The sequence below is a fragment of the Hippopotamus amphibius genome, chromosome 2 (genome assembly GCF_030028045.1).
Source record: "Hippopotamus amphibius kiboko isolate mHipAmp2 chromosome 2, mHipAmp2.hap2, whole genome shotgun sequence".
Lineage (NCBI taxonomy): Eukaryota > Metazoa > Chordata > Mammalia > Artiodactyla > Hippopotamidae > Hippopotamus > Hippopotamus amphibius.
Genome location: NC_080187.1, coordinates 82,335,836 through 82,347,205, shown reverse-complemented (window position 1 = coordinate 82,347,205; position 11,370 = coordinate 82,335,836). Strand labels below are relative to the sequence as shown.

The 11,370-nt window shown below is 43.8% G+C and overlaps 1 pseudogene; it reads left to right on the top strand.

The window, feature by feature from the left end:
* Nucleotides 1-732: 732 nt before the first annotated feature.
* On the top strand, nt 733-1,339 carry LOC130844390 (interferon alpha-1-like; annotated as a pseudogene).
* Nucleotides 1,340-11,370: the final 10,031 nt, after the last annotated feature.

Sequence of the window (11,370 nt, the reverse complement as noted above, 5' to 3'; positions counted from 1 at the left end):
ATGTTATTTAAAATATATCCATACATTGGTACTATTATGAAATATTTATATAAATTTTTATTTGATATTATAATTTGATATATTACTATTTATATAAGTAAATATATTACCTTTAAAGTAACTCTGTAAGCTTAGTTATAAAGCTAAATTAAGTATCAATAACTTCATTTGTTCTCTTTGACTGTACTGCATAGCATGCGGGATATTAGTTTCCTGACCAGAGATTGAACCAGTGCACCCTATAGTGGAGGTGGAGATTCTTAACCACTGGACCACCAGGGAAGTCCCTAATTCTCAATAACTTTTACATATAATTTTTAACTCAAAAGTTTTTCATTCTAAATCCCACATCGAAAAAAAACAGTAAAATTTTCACTTTCTTTTTCTATCTATAGAGATATTCATAGAGTATACAAATAGATACACAGTACATATGTGTTTTCAAACTTTCATGGGGGCGCAATTAGAAAAAACTATGTAAACAGGTTCTGGGGGCAGGGGAAGGGGAGGCAATAATGGAAAAAAATAATCGTTGAGAAACGCTGCCCTAACCCATTTGGAGAGTGGAAAGTGAAAAGCAAAAGCAGAAGTAGAAATTTACATTCAGAAAATGGAAATGCAGGGGTTCCCTATTTAAGACACAGCCTGAAGGAAGGTCTTCAGAGAACCTAGAGAGCAGGGTTCACAGAGTCACCCACCTCCGCCAGGCCAGCAGCATCTATGAGGTCCCCAATGGCCCCACCCCTGTCCTTACTCCTGGCCCTGCTGCTGCTCAGCTGCAACTCCGTCTGCTCTCTGGGCTGTGACCTGCCTCTGACCCACAGCCTGGCTAACAGGAGGGCCCTGATGCTCCTGCAACAAATGAGGAGAATCTCCACTTCCTCCTGCCTGCAGGACAGAAATGACTTTGGATTCCCTAAGGAGGCGTTTGCTGGCAACCAGTTTCAGAAGGCTCAAGCCATCTCTGTCCTCCATGAGATGATCCAGAAGACCTTCCAGCTCTTCAGCACAGAGGACTCAGCTGCTGCTTGGAATGAGACCCTGCTGGACAAGTTCTGCACTGCACTTTATCAGCAGCTCACTGACCTGCAAGGCTGTCTGATGCAGGGGGCGGGGCTGGAAGGGACTCCCCTGATGAAGGAGGACTCCATCCTGGCTGTGAGGAAATATTTCCACAGAATCACTCTCTATCTGCAAGAGAAGAAACACAGCCCTTGTGCCTGGGAGATCGTCAGAGCAGAAGTCATGAGATCCTTCTCTTCCTCGGCCAACTTGCAAGAAAGACTCAGGAGGAAGGAATGACACACACCTGGTTCAACACAGAAAGGATTCTCACTGACTAACAAGACCACCCTTCCACCTGTGCTGCCAGGTCAAAGGCTCTCATTTCTGCTGTCATCATGCCCTGAACTGAATCAATTTCGCAAATGTTTTCAGGAATATCAAGCAACATCATGTTCAACTCTATAGGCATAAGTTGCTTACACATGTCCTAATGATCTATTTATTTCTCGATTTAAATATTTATTTATTTATTTAACTATATCATTTAATTATTTTTAGTTCATGTAACATTATGTGCATTTTTATACTGTGGTTAATACAATATATCTTTGTATTTTGTCAATTTATTATTTTGCTATGTTTATTAAATTCTTTGTATAAAAAACATCTTGTACTAGTTTTGTCTTTAAAAAAGATACACCAAGCCTGAATGTGCAATCTGATTATAACAATTGGTGGTACAATTCATTTATCTATCAGTATTACATTCAAGTTAGCAGTAAAATAGACTTCCTCTAAACCAGGGTGTATCCCTCCGGATATAGAGGTAAACATAAGAAATCCAGTCCTGCTTGCTTGTGTCTTTGATTTTTGTAGGGAAAGTAACCTAAAGACAGTAATGTTACTGGATAAATAATACTTGTTATGTTTAAAATTAATACTAATTAATGTTAGAACTATCAGGTTTAATGCTATAATGTTCTCGCTATAATGTTGCGGTAAAACATGGAATTCTCTCTGCACAAGGCACATCAGCCCATGTGAGGATATAAACACAAAAGTTGTGCATATTCTCTGTAGTTGGCTGGTAGACATCTACTACAAATGTCCATTTGGATTATTTGGGTTTGCAATTTACAAGCAGTTCCATGAATTGGAAGGCATGGCAGCAGAAGTGATCAAGTGAGAAGAGAGTATCAAATGAGAAAAGGACTTAAAATGAGTCCTATGACTTCCAACCTGAAAAGGGAGGGAACGCCACAAAGGAAGCAGAGGTGGAATGGCCATATGATAACACAGGAGAGAGAATGGTGATAAAACCATGTGTACAAACTGAAACTGCTTAGGAGACTCAAGGCATTTGCAAAAAATGTGGATGGAAGCGGTCCCCTACATTGGAAAACAGATGGCATTGGCAACCTTAGGGAGAGGCTGTTTGGTAGAATTAATCAGTAGAAACCATCATGGAGAAGGTGGAAGGGTGAAGAAGAGAAGCCATGACAATATAAATAGAAAACTGGTTAGAGAGGTTTTCTTTAGGGAGTGGAGGAGAGAAATAGGATGGGACCTAGAATGGATGTGGATTATTTCTTCTCAGCATGGTCTTCCCTTTTTGGAAATATTTTTGTCTCTGAAGAGACTTCATGGATTTGATGTATTGAGACCTCACTTCAACATGTTTAACATTTGATATACTTTAGGTCATGACATTGAAGTATTTACAATGATAATTTATCATCATTTTGATTAATAGGATGTTGAATGTCACCAAGCTGCTCTGTAGATTGAAATCATCCACTACATGGGAAACAGATGGAACTGACCTTAATGGGAGCTGATTGGGTGGAATTCATCAGCAGAAACCATACTGGAGTAGGTGGAGGGTAATAGGAGAAGAATTCCCATTGTCATTGTTTCACCAGGGGAGTCACTTTACTTCTTTCACTCTCATCATAGTCAGAGTTGCATTTGTTTTCCTTTTGCCTCAGTGCATTCAAAGGCAATGAAGCTTCCTAAGAAAGTTGAATGAGAAAGAAAAAAAAAGATGTATTGAAAATTATGGCAAAGAATGGGATGAGCCCTTTATATTTCCATTCTTATTTCTCTCCTATGGTTTCTGTTTCAAGACAAAACAAAATAAGTCAGAAGCAGCAAGACAACCATGGCCCAGAATAATACTAAATGAAAAAGAATTTATACAATTACAAGACTCAAACCACAAAATCAAAGACGTCTAATGTTATCTAGCATCATATGCCCTCCATCTTCACTGCCTTGCATCTTTACTGTGACCTGGAGACTAATGAACCAAGAGGCCCCTACAAGTGGACTAAAGAATCTAATGATGCCTATTAATTGCCTCAATATAAGGTTTCCTTGGGGAGGTAACAGCAGCTTCTGAAGAGAGGTCTGATGGAAAATCTGAGAATATTATTTGTAAATATTTATACCTTTGGTCATTATTATGTACTCTCTGCTAATGATACAATAGTGAACAAGATGTAGACCTTTCTCCTATGGTGGTTACTTATCAAGTACTTCTAACAAATGCATTGTCAAGAAGACCAATCCAGAAGGATAAGGCAACTTGGCTGACATCAAAAACAAAGAGGGCAAAAACAGAGACCAGGTCAAAAGTACAATGCTGTTCTAACATTATTTACATTCAGTTTAATTTTAACAAAAGGACTTTGCTCATTTGAAAGATCTCAATCCACATACTAAAACATCGGAAGTTTTGAAGGTCACAGCCCAGGGGCATGGGCTCACTAAAAAACTGAGACCTAATCACAGGATTATAGAACACTTCTCCTCCCCATACCTACCATCACATCAACAGGATTCCTGTATAACAGGGGATTACAACAGGAAAGAACGGCACTCTATGGTTTTATATAAGAAGCAGTCTCTAGGGAAACCACCTGACAACAGGGGAGAAAAAAAATCATTGCCAAAAGAGGAAATTTTAGCTTCTGACTTCTGCAGCTATGGCAAATAGTAAACACAACCCAACTCCTAGCAAGATAAATGTAAAACCTCGTTCTAAAGGCCAGATTACATCAGTTACTTTTACCCAGTACATCATTCCAACTTTCAATAGAAAATTACAAGTGATACTGAAAGGTGAATAACACAGTGTGAAGAGAAAGAGCAAGTATCAGACCTAGGCTCAGATAGAGTAGCTTTTGGAATTATCAGAACAGGAATTTAAAGTGACAGTGTTTATTATGCTAAGGCCTCTAGCGTATTCACGTAGCAGTTATCTACTTTATCTCAGTCATATTATGGATGGTATTTAAAATAGTTTTGTTCATATGATATCATGTTCACACTTTTAATGTATTCAAATGTAGCACAATATGTTCAACTTTATCTTTTCTCAATTACTTTCTTCTTTAGTTAACGAAATTCTTCCCCAGAAGATATCTTGGATTTGTGTATTCTTAAAAAGGAAATAACCTAAATATGCAACCAATATTGGAAAACTATGATGAATTCACCCAACCCATTCATTTTTTCCAGTCAGTTATGTTTTAAAACTTCATATTTCTATGTCAGATTATGTGATTGTTCTGAGAACACAAAGTTGAAAAGCAAATTAAAAAACCTCTTCCTCTGGCGCTTTCAGTTTGGAAAAGAAAGAGATGAAAAAAGAACCACCATGATCAATGAATTTCAATTATGTTTCATGTTACAATGATAAGCAGAGGACAAGGGGTTGTCTCACCAGAAGCAGAAGTGAGGCATGTCAAGAAAGGAGAAAAACAGATGTAGTCTATCAAGTGCCCAAGAAACATCTAAAGGCAGACTTTCCACTGATAGATGAACATGTGGACTGGATTCTGCAACAATGTACATCCTGGAGAGACTAAGATGCAGTTGTTTGTTGCCTATTTGGAAATCAATACATGGTAACGGATGTCCTTCCTTAGGAGTAGTCAGGGGAATGAGAAGATGACCTAAAGCTTATGAAAACCTTCAACTTTTATGACTGAGCCAGAAAAGGAGAGCCTGGAAAGGGCACAGAGCTGGAGTAGCCAGTGCACTTAGGATGCAGCCAGGGAAGAATGATCTTCAGAAAGCACTGAAGAAGAAAACAAAGGGTTTGAGAACTGCACAAGATGAAACTTCAGTAATTATTTATGATATGATAATAAGATTCTGCGTTGAATCTAGGTTCTTCCAGGACATATGTGTGATCCTGGGGAATCACTTAACTTCCCTGAGCCTCAGTTTCCTCAAAGAGAAAGTAAGTGAAAATATTCCCAGAGCTGTTGTATTAAACACACTAGAATATTTAAGAGCACTTAGCAGGGTATCATCCATTGAGTCTCATCAGTTGTATGCGATTATATAACTAATACAATAGTACACATATACGGTACATATGGATACAAAATATACTACACATATAATATATATGTATTTGCTGATTCCAATACCTGGCACACACCCCCTTTCCTCTCTGCTTTCCTGGATCCCATTGTTTCACTCCCATAGCACAATCCTTGCCTTCCCCTCAGTATTAAAATCCCCATTGTGCTCCCCATTCACTCTGCATTAAGCTGTGCTGTCCATTCATTCAGCTGTTTCCATTTCCATTATAGTTTCTGGCTGTCAATTTCCCTTTAAGACTACAGACATAAAAGTGAAAGTTGAATGAAAGTTCTAGGTTTGTCAGAAACTAATATGCTAGCATTTTTTTCCCTCCTTGTGAATACCTTTGGGAAATGACGGAATGTCCGTGTTAACTTAGCTGTTACAAAAAAGGAAATAGAAAACATGATTCATTATATTTTGTGGATTTTTAGAATATTTATGAGGTATGAGTGCCACCTACTGGCCAGGATGGACAAAGACAGAGACCAAGTCGGCAGAGCCAGCTTCTGTTCTATGCAGACCTCTGTCTCCTTGCAGGAGAGTTTTCTCCAGAGTTAAAAAAAAAAAAAAAAAAAAGGCTTTGTTTTGGAAGAACTGAGCCTTACACTGAAAGAAGACTGTTTCTTTAGCTCTTGTATATTTTAAACATTAAAAAAATTTTTTAGAGCAGTTGTAGGTTCACAGCATATTGAAAGCTGACTGTATAGGGATTTCCCAAAGACTCCCAGCACATATACAGTCAGAGCCTTCCCCATCGTCAACATCTCCCACCAGGTGGAACATCTGTTATAATCGATGAACCAACAGTTACACACCACTGTCAGCCAGCGTCCACAGTTTACATTTAGGTTCACTCTTGCTGTGGTGTATTCTACGGGTTTGGACAAATGTATGGTGACATTACCATTACAGTGTCACCACCCTAAAAATCCTCTGTGCTCCACCTGTTCATTCCCCCCAACCCTTGGAAACCACTGATCTTTCTACTTCTTCATAGTTTTTCCATTTCCAGAAGGTTATATAGTTGGAATCACATGGTATGTAGCCTTTTCAGACCGGCTCCTCATTCACTTAGTAACATGCATTTACCTCTCCTTCCGGTCTTTTATATTCCACAGGCAGAAACTGTATGACGTGGCTGCATATGCGTATGCTACCTCAAAAGAGCTCTGTAGCCCCACCTGGATCATGTATGGAAGTAGCGGAGCGCTGAGGGGACGAAGGAAGGGGGAGGTGGGGCTCCGGGGGCTGACGGGCGAGGGTGCTAAACCACACGCCCGTCCAGCACAGGTAGGTCCCTGTGCAGCGTGACGGCAGAAGGGCACAGGGATCCACGGCCCCCAAACGGGTTCCCCTGGAGCGGTGACACATCTCAGGGCCGTGCCTGCTTGAAGCAGCTGCATCTCGTGAGCACAGGGAGGGAGAGTGTGGTTACGGCCATGACTGTACCCTCTCTGCCTGCCGAGCGCTGCAGATTCAGGCTGTCCAGTCTCCCCGAGAAATACAGTAAATAGAGGGAACCCTTTGCGGACAGAAACCACCCCCACAGAACACAAGAGCTCTGCGTTCAGTTTTTGGTGGGGGTAGGGGGACTTACTGAGGACTATAGCCTGGGAGATAGCCTCTCAGACACCTCCGTGGAATGGCTCCAAAGAGGTAAGCGGAGAGGTGCGTATATATATGATCTTGGCTAAGGGGGTATCTGCAACTGAACACACATCTTGGTAAAAGGCTGCTGCTAGTCAGGAGGAACAGATGTCTCCATTAACAATCTTAGTGCTTTTTTAGGTATGAGAAGACGCAAGAATTTGCATTCATAAAGATTTCTCCTGAAAACATCTAACTACCTGAAGGCCTGTTCTGCCAGTGTTATCCCAGAGCACAGAGGGCCTCATTCCTGGTTTCCTCCCTGAATTCCTTTCAAATTGTGTTGGAGGTCAGGGACGGCAGTGGCTAATGAACCAATCCTTGTACAGTCGCATGGTGAGTGACATTTCTTAGGTGGCAGGGCCTCCTCAGGTCATAAATTCAACCATGTTTTGGGAGGCATTTCATGACCATTTTGTCCCACGGTGCTAGGAATGCTCATGCTGAGTCAGGCCAGGATTTCACTGACAGGTCACTCAGTGTGCTATTACTGGACTAGGCCCTATTAATCAGCAGCCAGAAGTCTCTGGGCCACCGGTCTCACCAGTCTCTTTTGGTCCAGGAAATGATTCCCTCTGGCTGGTTCTTCCCATATCGAGAGTTACACTGCTACAATCATTAATCCTATATGGGGAGGAGCAGAGTCAAGATGGCAGCGTGGGAAGACGTGGAGATTGGGTCTCCCCACAAATAGAACAGTTGCTGGAGGTCAGCGGGGGACCTGAGGCCCAAGCAGACTGCAGGAACTCCGTAGGAACAGGTAGGACCTGGGGGAAGTCAGGGGGGCAGGGGAGGGGAAGTTGGACAGGACCAGCGCTCCTGGGAGGTGGCTGGGTGATGGGGGAGGTTCCCGCCTGGTGGGACCGTTGGGGGCTGGGGAGATCGGGGAAACTGCAACTGGGCTGCTCCCACCCAGGAGGCCTGTTGAGCTCCCCGGCGTGGGGGCCTGCTGGGCTCCCCAGCAGGGTCTTCCACCCTCCAGGGGCCCCTCCGGGCCGCCTGGGTCCTGGGGGTGTGGGAAGGAGGGAGGAGGGGCCAGGAGGTGGAGAGGTGGACAGGAGGGGGTGGGGGCTTTGAGATTGGAGGAGGGGAGGTGACAGGGCGTTTCACCTGCTGTCTTGGCCAGGGAGGCTGACTGGGCTCCTGGGCCTGATCCTTCACTCTCTGGGCCCCCCGCCAGCACCTCCAGAGTTCTGGGGGTGTGGGGGTGGGGGGGAGGGAGAGAGGCAGACAGTGGGGGTGGGAAGGGATCTCTCCAGGTCAGAAGAATAGGAGAGGTGCCAGCAGGCATTTCTTCTGGGCAGTTCCTCCACCTTCCAAGGCTCCTCCCAGCCTTTGGTCCTAGAAGTACAGGAGGGAAGCGGTGGGGGGAAAAGAAGAGAGGTAGAAGGGGGAAAGGACCCTCTGGGATCAGTGGATTGGGGGAGGAGCGGAAGGCATTTCCGCTGCCCACTGGCCCAGGAAGCCTGCTGGGCTCTCAGGCCTGATCTCCAACTCTCCAGGGTCCCCTCCCAGACACATCGGTCCTGGGGATGTTGGAGCATGGCAGGGGAAGAGAGGCAGACTGGTGGTGGGATGTTCCAGGAGCAGAGGACCAGGGGAGGGGTGGAGGACCTTTCCCCTGCCCACTTGGGTCTGGTGGGCCTGCTGGGCTCCCGAGTCTGGTCCCTCAGTCTCTCCAGCTGAATGGGCCGTACAGGCACGGGAGAGAGGGAGGTGAGGAGAAGAGGAAGAGAGGCAGACAGCAGTGGGGGGAATCTTGCAGGACTGGAGAATCAGGAGGACGCTGCGGGAAATCTCCCTACCCACTTGGCACTGGGAGGCCAGTTGCACCCCCAGGCCTGGTCTTCCATCCTCCAGGGGCCCCTCTAGGTCTCACTGGTCCTGGGGGTGTAGAAGGAAAGCAGGGGAGAAGAGGAGAGGTGGGCAGGGGAGGGGGCCTTCTGGGACTGGAGGATCAAGGGAGGCAGAGAGGGTATTTCCCCTGCCCACTAACTTTGGGAAGCCTGCTAGGCTCACGGACTGGGTCTGTCACACTCCAGGGCCCCCTCCAGCTGCTTGCAACCTAGGAGAGTGGGGGACAGGGGAGAGGAAGAGAGGCAGACAGGGACCCTATGAGACTGGGAGATCTGGGGAAGTGCCACAGTTGTTACCCTAGGAAGCCTGTTGGGCATGAGAGTCTGGTCTCTTGCCTTCCAGTGCCCTCTGCAGCTGTGAGGATGCGAGGGGAATAGAAGAGAGGGGGTGGGAAAGAAGAGAACCCAAGGGGAAGGACCCTCTGAGACTGGAGGACTAGGGGAGGTACCTAGCATTTCTCCCACCGACTCGGGCCCAGGGAGCCCACTGGGTACCTTGACATGGACATTTGCCCCCAGGACCAGAGGCATTCCTGGGGCCCTCTGCCTCATTGGACCTAAGCCCAATTCCCCACCACACCCAGGGCCTTTCTAAGCATAGACCCTGCCCATTGCCTAACTCTCCCCGCCCCTGCCCCCTGTGTCTAAGCCCCACCCCCACAGCCAAGGCCTTTTCTAGCTTTTTTTTTCTTTTTTTCTTTTTTTTCTTTTTCTTTTTTTTTCTTCCCACCTCCTCACTTAGAGTATTGCAGTTGTTTTACCTTCCAGTTGTTGCTCCATCTTTTTATTTTCCTAACACATCTGTTAATTTCCTATTATCATATTATTTATCTTGCTATTGTTCTGCTGTTCTCTTACTTTTTTTTTTAATTTTTTCTCATTTTCCCTCTCTACACGGCTTGTGGGATCTTGATTCACAAGCCCAGGTTCAGGCCTGAGCTCCTGAGGTGGGAGCTCTGAGTCCAAAACATTGGACTAACAGGGAAACCCAGTTCCCAGGGAATATTCTTCAGAGTGAGGTCTCCCAGAGGTTCTCACCTCAACACCAAGATTCAGTTATACTCAACAGCCTACAAACTCCAGTGCTTGAAGCCTCAGGCCAAACACCCAGTGGGACAGGAACACAATCCCACCCATCCAAAGTGGCGGGAAAATGAGATGACAAAAAAATATGTCACAGATGAAGGAACAAAGTAAAAATACACAAGACCAAATAAATGAAGAGGAAATAGGAAAACTGCCTGAAAAAGAATTCAGAGTAATGACAGTAAAGATGATGCAAAATCTCGATAACAAAATACAGAAAATACAAGAAACAGTTAATAAGGACTCAGAAGAACTCAAGAACAAACAAACAGTAATAGATAACAAAATAACCAAAATTAAAAATACTCTAGATGCTATAAACAGCAGAATAACTGAAGCAGAATAATGAATAAGTGAGTTGGAAGATAGAATGGGGGAAATAACTGCCACAGAGCAGGAAAAAGAGAAAAGAATAAAAAGAATGGAAGACAGTCTCAGAGACCTTGCTGACAACATTAAGCACACCAACATTCGAATCATAGGCATCTCAGAAGAAGAAGAAAAAAAGAAAAGGTCTGAGAAAATATTTGAAGAGGTTAGAGTCGAAAACTTCTCCAACATGGGAAAGGAAATAATTCATCAAGTCCAAGAAGTGCAGAGAGTCCCATACAGAATAAACCCAAGGAGAAATACACAAAGGCACATATTAATCAAACTAATGAAAATTAAACACAAAGAAAAGATATTAAAAGCAGCAAGAGAAAAGCAACAAATAACATATAAGGGAAAACCCATAAGGAAAACAGCTGATCTTTCTGCAGAAACTCTGCAGGGCAGAAGGGAGTGGCAGGATATATTGAAAGTCCTGAGAGAGAAAAACCTACAGCCAAGAATACTCTATCCAGCAAGAATCTCATTCAGATTCAACGGAGAAATCAAAAGCTTTACAGACAAGCAAAAGTTGAGAGAATTCAGCACCACCAAACCAACCTTACAACAATTGCTAAAGGAACTCTTCTAAGCAGGAAACACAAGAGAAGGAAAAGACCTACAAAAACAAACCGAAAACAATTAAGGAAATGGTAATAGGAATATACATGTCAATAATCACCTTAAATGTCAATGGAGCAAATGCTCCAACCAAAATACACAGATTGCTTGAATGGATACAAAAACAAGACCCTTACATATGCTGCCTACAAGAAACCCACTTCAGACCAAGGGACACATATAGACTGAAAGTAAGGGGATGGAGAAAGACATTCCATGCAAATGGAAGTCAAAGGAAAGCTGGAGTAGCAATACTCATAGCAGACAAATTAGACTTTAAGATAAAGACTATTACAAGAGACAAGGAAGGACACTACATAATGATCCATCCAAGAAGAACATATAACAATTGTAAATATCTCTGCACCCAACATAGGGGCACCTCAATACATAAGGCAAATGCTAA